The following is a 9,154-nucleotide window of genomic DNA, read 5'->3' on the forward strand; positions in this document are numbered from 1 at the left end:
GTAACACGGAGTCTACACCCCAGTTGTGTGCTTTGTACCAACCACCTATACTCTACTGTGCATCTCCACACAATTAACCCGCTTCATCTTAGCAGACACTTCCGGTAGGCTCGAATTCTGGTAATACTATAAGACGATAAACAGCAGGAGTGGAAGGACATACCTTTCTTAACATTTTTGTTCATAAATAGAGATGGGATATCTGGTCCAGAGATGGGTCTGGAGAGATGGCTGAGTAGTTAAGAGCACTTTCTGCCCTTGCAGATTACTGGGGTTCAACTCTTAGCCCCCACATGATGGCTCACGACCATCTTTAACTCTAGTTCCAGGGTATGCACCGACCTCTTCTGGCCTCCAGGAGCACCAGGGCATGTATGCAGCACATACATACATGTAGATAAAATACTCATACATAGAAAATAAAAATATTCAGGTCCTTTACAAATAAAGTATAGTCCATATTCTGGTGGACAGGTTGAGCATCCCTAATCTAGAATCCAAAGTACTTCGAACCTGACATTTTCTGAGTGCTCATATGATGTAATGGTCACATGCTCTCAGGTGACGTCAAAACACAGCTGCACTAAAAGCACTGTACAAAACAACTGGAGAGATGGCTCAGTGGTTAAGAGCACTGACTGCTCTTCCAGAGGTCCTGAGTTCAACTCCCAGCAACCACATGATGGCTCACAACCATCTGTGATGGAATCCAATGCCTTCTTCTGGTGCCTCTGAAGACAGCTACACATAATAAATAAATCTTTAAAAAAAGCTTCAGGTGATTTGTATAAAATACATATGAAGCAACTGAATTTCATATTTATACTTGGGCTCCATTTACAAGGTATTATATAACTCCAATGATCCCAAATTTAAATGCCTCTGGTCCCAGGCCCTTAGGATAGGGGACATTGGCTCTATATGTAACTGTCCCACGTTCCATTCATCCCCAGTAAGAATGTTTGTTCTGGGCTGATTCTTATGACTCAAGTCCTATGTGACAGTGAAAGGATTGGGGACCAACTGCACAGGATTGCCCTCTGACCTCCACACAGGGGCAGCTGCACATGCTCCCCACCATAGATCTACACAGTAATGAACATTTAAAAAAATTTTTTTTTGTTTCTTCAAAGCCTTTCCTAGATGTGGCTTTATCTGTACTTTAAATGACTAATTTGTTCGTGTGTGTTAATTATATTCGCGATGGGTTTCGTTAGAGCATTTTCACGCATATACGTGTCTGTTGCTTATGCCGACTCTCCCACCCTCCCTAGTCCCCTTTCTGTGTTGCCGATCCTCTATCTAGTCCCTCTCTACTCCCCTTGTCTTTCAGCAGTTGACGGCACTCACGGGGTTCATTCGGTTGACCCTGGGCGAGGGTCTGTTCACAGGGCCATGGCCTTTGTTACACCACTGAAGATGCTTCTCTCCCTTCCCACACCATGAAGCGCCCACAGATTCTGGGGTGGAGGGAACTACTATTGGCTACTATTGTCTCCTAGAGGTCTCTGCAGGCCTCTCTGGTCCCTCTTCCCCACACAGTGGGATGGCCACAGGCCCTGTCTTGCACAGCTGTCCAGCCATTGTAACCTCAGCTGCTGTGAGATCAACGGTACAATGATGTCAGGCTCTGAACCACACACCTCACAACACAGCTTCCTCCGTCTCTTACCTTCTTCCCGCCCCAGGTCCTGCAGTGTCCTGCGGTGATCCTTAGAAGGAGTGATACAAAAGTCGTATTCGTGACTGAATATCCACAGTGGCCAGCACACACTGGCTACTAATGGGGTATGCAGTTACCATGGCCCACTGTAAAAGGCTGTTCTGGCCAAAGCCAATGGCTGCACTGATCTAAGGTATGAGCACACTTATTTCAAAGTTCCTTTGATGGGCATGTTGTGTTCCTTTGACAAAACAATAGCTGTCTTTACTTCCCCACTAGGACCTATGATCTGCCCAGCTATGAGCTTCGGACCAGGATATGGTAGAAGATGTGGGCTCTCTCCTAAGGATCAGGTTTCAGCTCTCCTTCAGCGAGTGGCTGGTTACCCTTGTTACCACTCTGCTACTATTGCCCCAATGGGCACTTCTCGCTCTGTTGGTCAGTAGTGGAACATGCAGGGTACACAGCCAAGGAAGACAACCCTGGTGCTCCCTCCCTGAGCAGCCTGAATAGCAGCACCTCAGGGCACTATGAGAGCTGGTTAGCCGGGACCAGGATTCCACCCTGGTTCCAACTTCATTTCTCTAGGCCCTAAAATCAAAGTGTGTGGATGATGCCTTTAGCAGTTAGGTCTTATCTATTTCTGGTTGGCAAGCAACAGCCAGGGCAAATGCCTGTTATTTTATTTTAAATAATGTGAAAATTTTAAAAGTATCATTACAAATCAAGACTGAGACAAGATACTTCAACCCCACGAGGATGGCTCTCATAAAAAAGTCAGACAACAGAGCTACGCATGAGGTTACAGTAGGGATGTAAACCATGGGGTGTATGTGGATGGGTGCAAAGGAATGTAAGATAAAGGAAGGACGCGGATGGACAGAGGGGACATGGATGGACAGAATGGTCCTTCAAAGAAAGCCTCATGCAAAGTTCTGAAGAGAGGGGCGTTTTGATGTTCTAGGAGTAGGGCTCTATCATGGAGAGAAAGGCAGAGAGTAAGACAAGACAAACCTGGAGGGGAGGGGAGGGACCAGATCACAGAGGCTCCAAAAGCAAAGCGAAAATTTTAAATCCTTCTTAAAATCTGTGGTTTAAGCAACAGACTGTTGGATCTGAACTACATCTAGAAGTTGATCCTGGATAGTCTAAAGAAACCTGGCTGACCAGGGGTACAGGGTAAGGGCTCCTCTTGTCCCTTGTCACTGCCTTTGGAGCCTTAACACCCCCTACATCTAATGACCTAGTGGGTCCTGTCAGCCTACTTCCCAAAGACATCTCAAATCATCACCACTAACCATGGCCCAGGAACAACTGACAGGGCTCAGTTATGAACAAGATGGTGGACCATAGACAGATGCATATGCAAATTTCTTCCCGTTTTCCATGAGCTGATTTTATGTATTAAACACGGAGGAAGCCTGGACTGTGACAACATACAGAGAGATGCTGGGACTTATGTAATGTCACCTTTTTGAGTTTCAGAATCCTCATCTTGCAAAACGATAGGTTTCAGTCGGATTATATCCAGGAGGCCTTCACCCCATAAAAAGTACAATAAAAAAAGAAAAAGAGGCCCCACCTTCTGGACTTAGATGGAGCTCATCTTGAGCCCCTGCTCTTATGGACCTGTGACCTTGGCAAGGTGCTTAACCTTTTAAAGCCTCTTCATTCATTCATGGAACGTGCAGTTATTACAGCCATGCCGGTCTTAGAAGCCGGGATCTCGTGGTAATTAAAGCGCAGCCTCTCCCTAAATAGCTTTAATAGAGGCAGGAGGACATAAATAGAACTTCAGGTACTGAGTGCTGCTGTAAGGAAAAAGAAAACACAGCAACAAAACATAAAACAACTCTTGGGTGGGGGTGGTGCTCCTCGGTGGCCAGTTGGGCAATGCCTCAGGCTGGTATTTGTTAAATACGGGCAGCAAATATTGCTTACAGGATGCTGTGAAGACTAAATGTGTGTGCATATCAGGCACTTTAATAAGGTCAGGCGCACGCCGAGTTCCTTATAGATGGTAGAAGCCTCTGTCACTGAGGCCATTGCTCTCACTACTTTGAGATGTTTCTGTATAATCCTGCGGGCATTTATACGCTTCCATGGAGAGTCTCGGTTTTAATTAGTGCCCCATGAAATCATGTCAGGACTGCATTTGGAAAAGTGTGTCCTGGTTCTGGACTTTAAAACTCAGTCTGCAACAGGGATTCCAAATGTGTATATTTATGTACATACACATACATATGCATGTATTGTGTGTACATTGTGTGTATGTGTGTATATATATTTTGAACCCATATATATGATGACTGTCTATATATATGTATGTGTATATGTATAACTATGCATGTCTGTGTATATATGTATTTATATGATATGCATGTGTAACATGTGAGCAACACTTGCTGTAGAGTTATTATCCTGCTCTGTGACAGCGAAAGCTTCACTCTGTACCATGAAGGGTTAAACAGAAACCATCCTACATTTATGAATCTGGATTACGGAGAACACAGGTAGATCTGGGTGGAGGGAAATGTCTGAGCAGCCGGAACAGCAGGCAGGTGAAGACTTGCTTGGTGACATGCTAACACTTATTTAAAGCTAGTACTATTGAGAAGTATCATGCAGAGGGGAGCATCAAGATGCAAGTCAGATAAATACTCCATCGCGGAGTTGGAAGCAGCTCCGGGTGACTCGATATACAGGATCTTGGCATGCCTTCCACTGGGTGATAGGCCAAGGGCACTGGGCTAAGACACGGCTGCTTATGCTCCTGGAAGAGCCAACATAACTATATAAAAGAACCAATAATGAGCACATGGCAGGGGGGGACGTCCAGAGGACTTCAATATTAAACGCTTCCAGACTGTGAGATGGGTTTACAGGTAGGGCTCAAGTTTAAGGAGCAGTAAGACTTGAACTGTGTGCATTTTGACTGGACTCTCACTGAGGTGCGGACTATGACGGAAAGAACCCAGCCGGAAGGGGAAAGAAGGGAACTTCCCAGAACATCTCCATGGGGCTCTGGCCTTTGGGTCCCAGGGTCAGTTTGGGGGACAGGGGACAGAAAAAGGGACCCGTGATGAGACTCACGGCTGAGTGACAGGGACACATGGCAGTCACAGCTGCAGCTGCTCACCTGGTTAAGGATGTGAACTTGAAGGTCATCCATGACATGTTGGCTTTGTGGCCTCAGCAGGCCACTTACATCTCATTGCCTCGATTCCTTACCTGTCTAGGAGAACACTGCCCATTCTGTGTACAGACTGTCAGGTGTAGTGAGCACTCGGGAAGCACTCAACCCGTGCTGGCCATTGCTGTGACTGCCATGTTTACTACTGGAGTAGATGAAGTACCACTGAGAGTTTCCCACTTGTCAAAGGGTGGGCTATGCACTTTGCATGGACTGTTGGGCTTATCCCTAAGACATGCACTATCTTGTGATGGGAAAGGGCACAGTGATGAGTGTAAATGGGGAGTGAGCCCCATGATTTGGTGGGGATTTGAGGCCTAGCTCTCCTGTGCTGGAAGATCGCCCTATGTGCTCCTCCTTTGAACAATGGCTGGTCCTGGAATGGAGATCACAAGTTTCTAGCTCTCAGGGCTGCCAATGACTAATTTTAGGACTCTGGACAAATCATATTTGGGTTCTAACTTCAAGAATAAAACGAAAGGGTTGAATTGATTAGGTCTGTGCCCCTGGATGTAGGCATTATATTTGTGTGCATTCCCAGATAAAACTTCCAAAGACTGTCAGTGGGCCCTGGCCTGTAACATCTCACAGAAATAAGATTGGTTACACCATTTTATTTGTACCAGCACTTGAATGTAAACCTCTACTGGGAAATCTTTTAGATGGATTTAAATGGTCCTGTACGTTAAATCTTTAATACATGTCGGTTTTAATTGAGTTGGAAGTGCTTTGATTAATTAAATTTCCCAGCTTCAGAAGACCAGCCACATACACTAGTGGTGAAAGCTTTTTCTGGTTCATTTTTGAATTGACAAATGATGACATTGACAGTGTATCTTTATGGGTGACAAAGGTGGCATTTTGACCAAGAAAATGGAACACATTAAAACAGAACCTCTCTTGAAGTGAAACTTTCCTTCTCCCAAACTGAGCCAAGCTCTCTGATGGACATTTTCTCATCGAGGAGATTCCCTCCTTGGTGGAGTAGTAAGAATCCCCTTTGGTCAGAAAAGACAAGCAGAGGGGAGACCTCCGTCCAATGAGCACGACTGCCCCTACCCCTGCATCCAGAACAGCTCCATTTTGCCTGGCTAGAGAGTATCCTATCTAGGAGAAAACGGACCGTAGAAAAGGAGACAAGAGAACTCCTAGCAGGAGGGAAGGTGGAAGGCAGGCCTGGGCTTCCCCAGAAGCACCGCATCCGTCCTGTGGTGAAGAGAGGAGAAGAAACAGGGCTTCTATTGCCAACTTGTCCTCAGAGCAACACCTCTCCCCAAAGCCCTGCTGGGCCGGGGGAGCTGTGGACACAATGAATAGGCCCTCTCCTTTCGGTAAAGTCATCTCGTTTCCCTTGAAAAGACATGAAAGAAACAAACCAGGTAGAAAGAACAGAGTGGCAAGTGTTGGTCATAATTGTTGTTCCTTATTTTGGCTTCTGAGCCACTTTGCCAACATGGAAATACCACGGAAAACCCAGAACACCAAGAGTGGGCTTCCTTCCTGCACTTCCTGATCTGTGTCAGGCTCCTAAAGCAGATTCCTACCCTGGAGTCTAGCTTTACTTTACAACACTGTGGCTCCATTTCAAATGCAGGAGAAGCTGCATGGTCCAGGGAGTGGCTGCTCTACTCACTTCCGCAAGGCTTCCAGGAGAGAAAATCGTACTAGGGAGGTACACGCTGCTCGTGAAAAACTCATGAACATCCATTAGCCAGCCCTCATGTTGTGTGGAAGGTGAACATCTTAGTACATCAACATTGCCTTGCTCCAAGTTCTCCCAATAATGGCCTTGGGGGAAAGAATAGTTTCTTGGTGGGGAATCAGGAAAAAGGACGAGTGACTCCCCACTCTCTCTTTGTGACATGGAGCTCAGGCTGGACTTGAACAAGTGTAGCTGAGGTTGATTTTGAATTTCTGAGTCTTCAACCTCCACAGACCTATTTATATGACAATGGGGACTGGACCAAGTGCTTTGCGCGCGCTGGGTTGAGCGGGCGTCAACTGAGCCCATGTCTCCCTTCTTGCAAAAGAAATTGGTATTAGCAACTTTGAAAAACCTGAAACACCACTCGGCAAGTCGATTTGATGAATAAGGTCACACCTTACTGATGCTCAGGAGATCCCCATTGTGAACAAAGCCTTCTTTGCTTTTTCGTTTGAAAGTGCATAGTGAAAACAGTGCATGTTCATATTGAAAAAGGAGGGGGGAGGGGAAGGGAGGGGGAGGGAGGGAGGGAAGGGGAGAGGGAGGGGGATGGGGATGGAGGGGGAGGGGGGAGGGAGGGGAAAGGAGAGAGGGACAGGGATATGAATAGGAGGGGGGAAGGTAAACAGTGGATGTGAAAGCTGGGGAAATGGCTAGGGCTCTATCCTTCCCACCTTTCTACTTATCATTATTCATTGATATGAAGGAAACATGATGATCTGCTCCCCAGAAATTTCTGCCGCTGGACTGACTTGGGCGGCTTCTCACCACAAACTAATGTGGAAATGTGGTGCTGAGCACGTCCCAGCCGTGAACACAGCAGTCTTGCTCAGCCAGGGACTTCCGTAAATGTCTCCAACCAACTTACATGATTGTCTTTAACACTTTTTTTTTTTTGTTGAGAAATGAATTTGATTTCATTTTCCTTCCCCAGCTTTCAAATAGTCATTAAAAATTAAACAACACCAGGAAGGACCCTTTGTGATTAGAGCCTTCGTTCTCCTGCAACAAACCAGATCTATAAATTTACGTACCATTGTAGATGTAAATTACAAAATTTATATTCGACTATATTAAAACATCTATTCCAAAAATGATTACCAGTTGTGAAAAGCGGACAGGCTTATCACTTGCTGTCAGTTGTTCGTGCCTAGTTAAGCAATAATGTGCCCAAACTGCCCTTTTGTTTTGTGTGAGAATTTTGGCAATAGAAGAAATGAACACTCGGTTAATAAAAACTCAGGCTGCCTTTTTGCTTTGATGGGGGAAGCAGCTGCCTGTTTTCATTTGCTGCAGAGCAGCGAAAACCCATCAATATAATAAGCAGCTTAGATGCATCCGTCCACAGCGCCTGTAAGGATATAGGGCCATTCGCTCAAAACCAATCCCTGGTTTAATTTTAACAAAGATGTGTCTGACATATTTGAAAATGCATTATAATGGGTTTTGAAACACGAACAATTTCTTTCCCTTTTAAATACTTTTCACAGATTTGAAAGGTGTACATGGAGCTGAATGATAGCAGGGATAAGAAATGGGCCAAACTGTCAGGACATCCTGAGACAAGGGGTTTGAGGAGAGCACACTGAGAGGCAGTTATCCAGTTCTCGAGAAAGCGGAAGTAATTCATTCGAGTGTGAGTTTATTCATTTATTCAGTCAGATGAATATGTACTCCACACACACACACACACACACACACACACACGTATATATACACACACATACATATGTACATGTGCACACATACACACACGTATATACATATACATACACACACGTATACATACACACATATATATACATGTGCACACATACACACACGTATACATACACGTATACATATATATGTGCACACACACACACACGTATATATATACATCATACATACATACACACACAGACACACAGACACACACACATACACACACACACAATCATCATTGGGCTAGATAGGTCCTCAGCCCACAGCTCCTTCTCAAGACTCTTCAGGCAAAAACATCAACAGAAAAACCCCAGTAGATCAAGGTTTTGAGCACGGTGCTACAGATGCATATTTTAACGTTCGTCTTTTATTTGAGAGAATTCAAATGGGCATGCAACACAGTGGAAGCTATTTAACATAAAAATTAAAAATCAAATGCTGTCTTCTTTATTATACAGTCACACACTTCATTAGACATCCCTTTAAGAAACGATGAATCTGATTGAAAAAAATTGAATTATGTTGAAACACATGTCAAACTGTTTACTAGGCTAGCCAGGAATTACCACACTTTGGAGAGAAAGTTTTAGGATTTTAACTTTTGTTTGGACAGCCTCTAATTTTACAGTAACCATTAGATACTCTTACGGAGCATGAACACACCATGTAGCAAGTCTAACACAAAATACAAACTTGGAAGCAACTGGCACTGCAAAGCAGTGAGCCTTGGGTAGAGACATGCTAAGAGATCGTTGTAGTTTTAGGATGGAGTGGCATTCTAAGATCTCTGATAATTTTCAAGCCTCCCTTTTCTGATTGATTGCTGGCTAAGTGGGCTGTCTAATCGTCAACATCACTGTTAGGTTAGGCAGGGCTTCTCTGGATAACA

Source organism: Rattus rattus, chromosome 7 (genome assembly GCF_011064425.1).
Source record: "Rattus rattus isolate New Zealand chromosome 7, Rrattus_CSIRO_v1, whole genome shotgun sequence".
Lineage (NCBI taxonomy): Eukaryota > Metazoa > Chordata > Mammalia > Rodentia > Muridae > Rattus > Rattus rattus.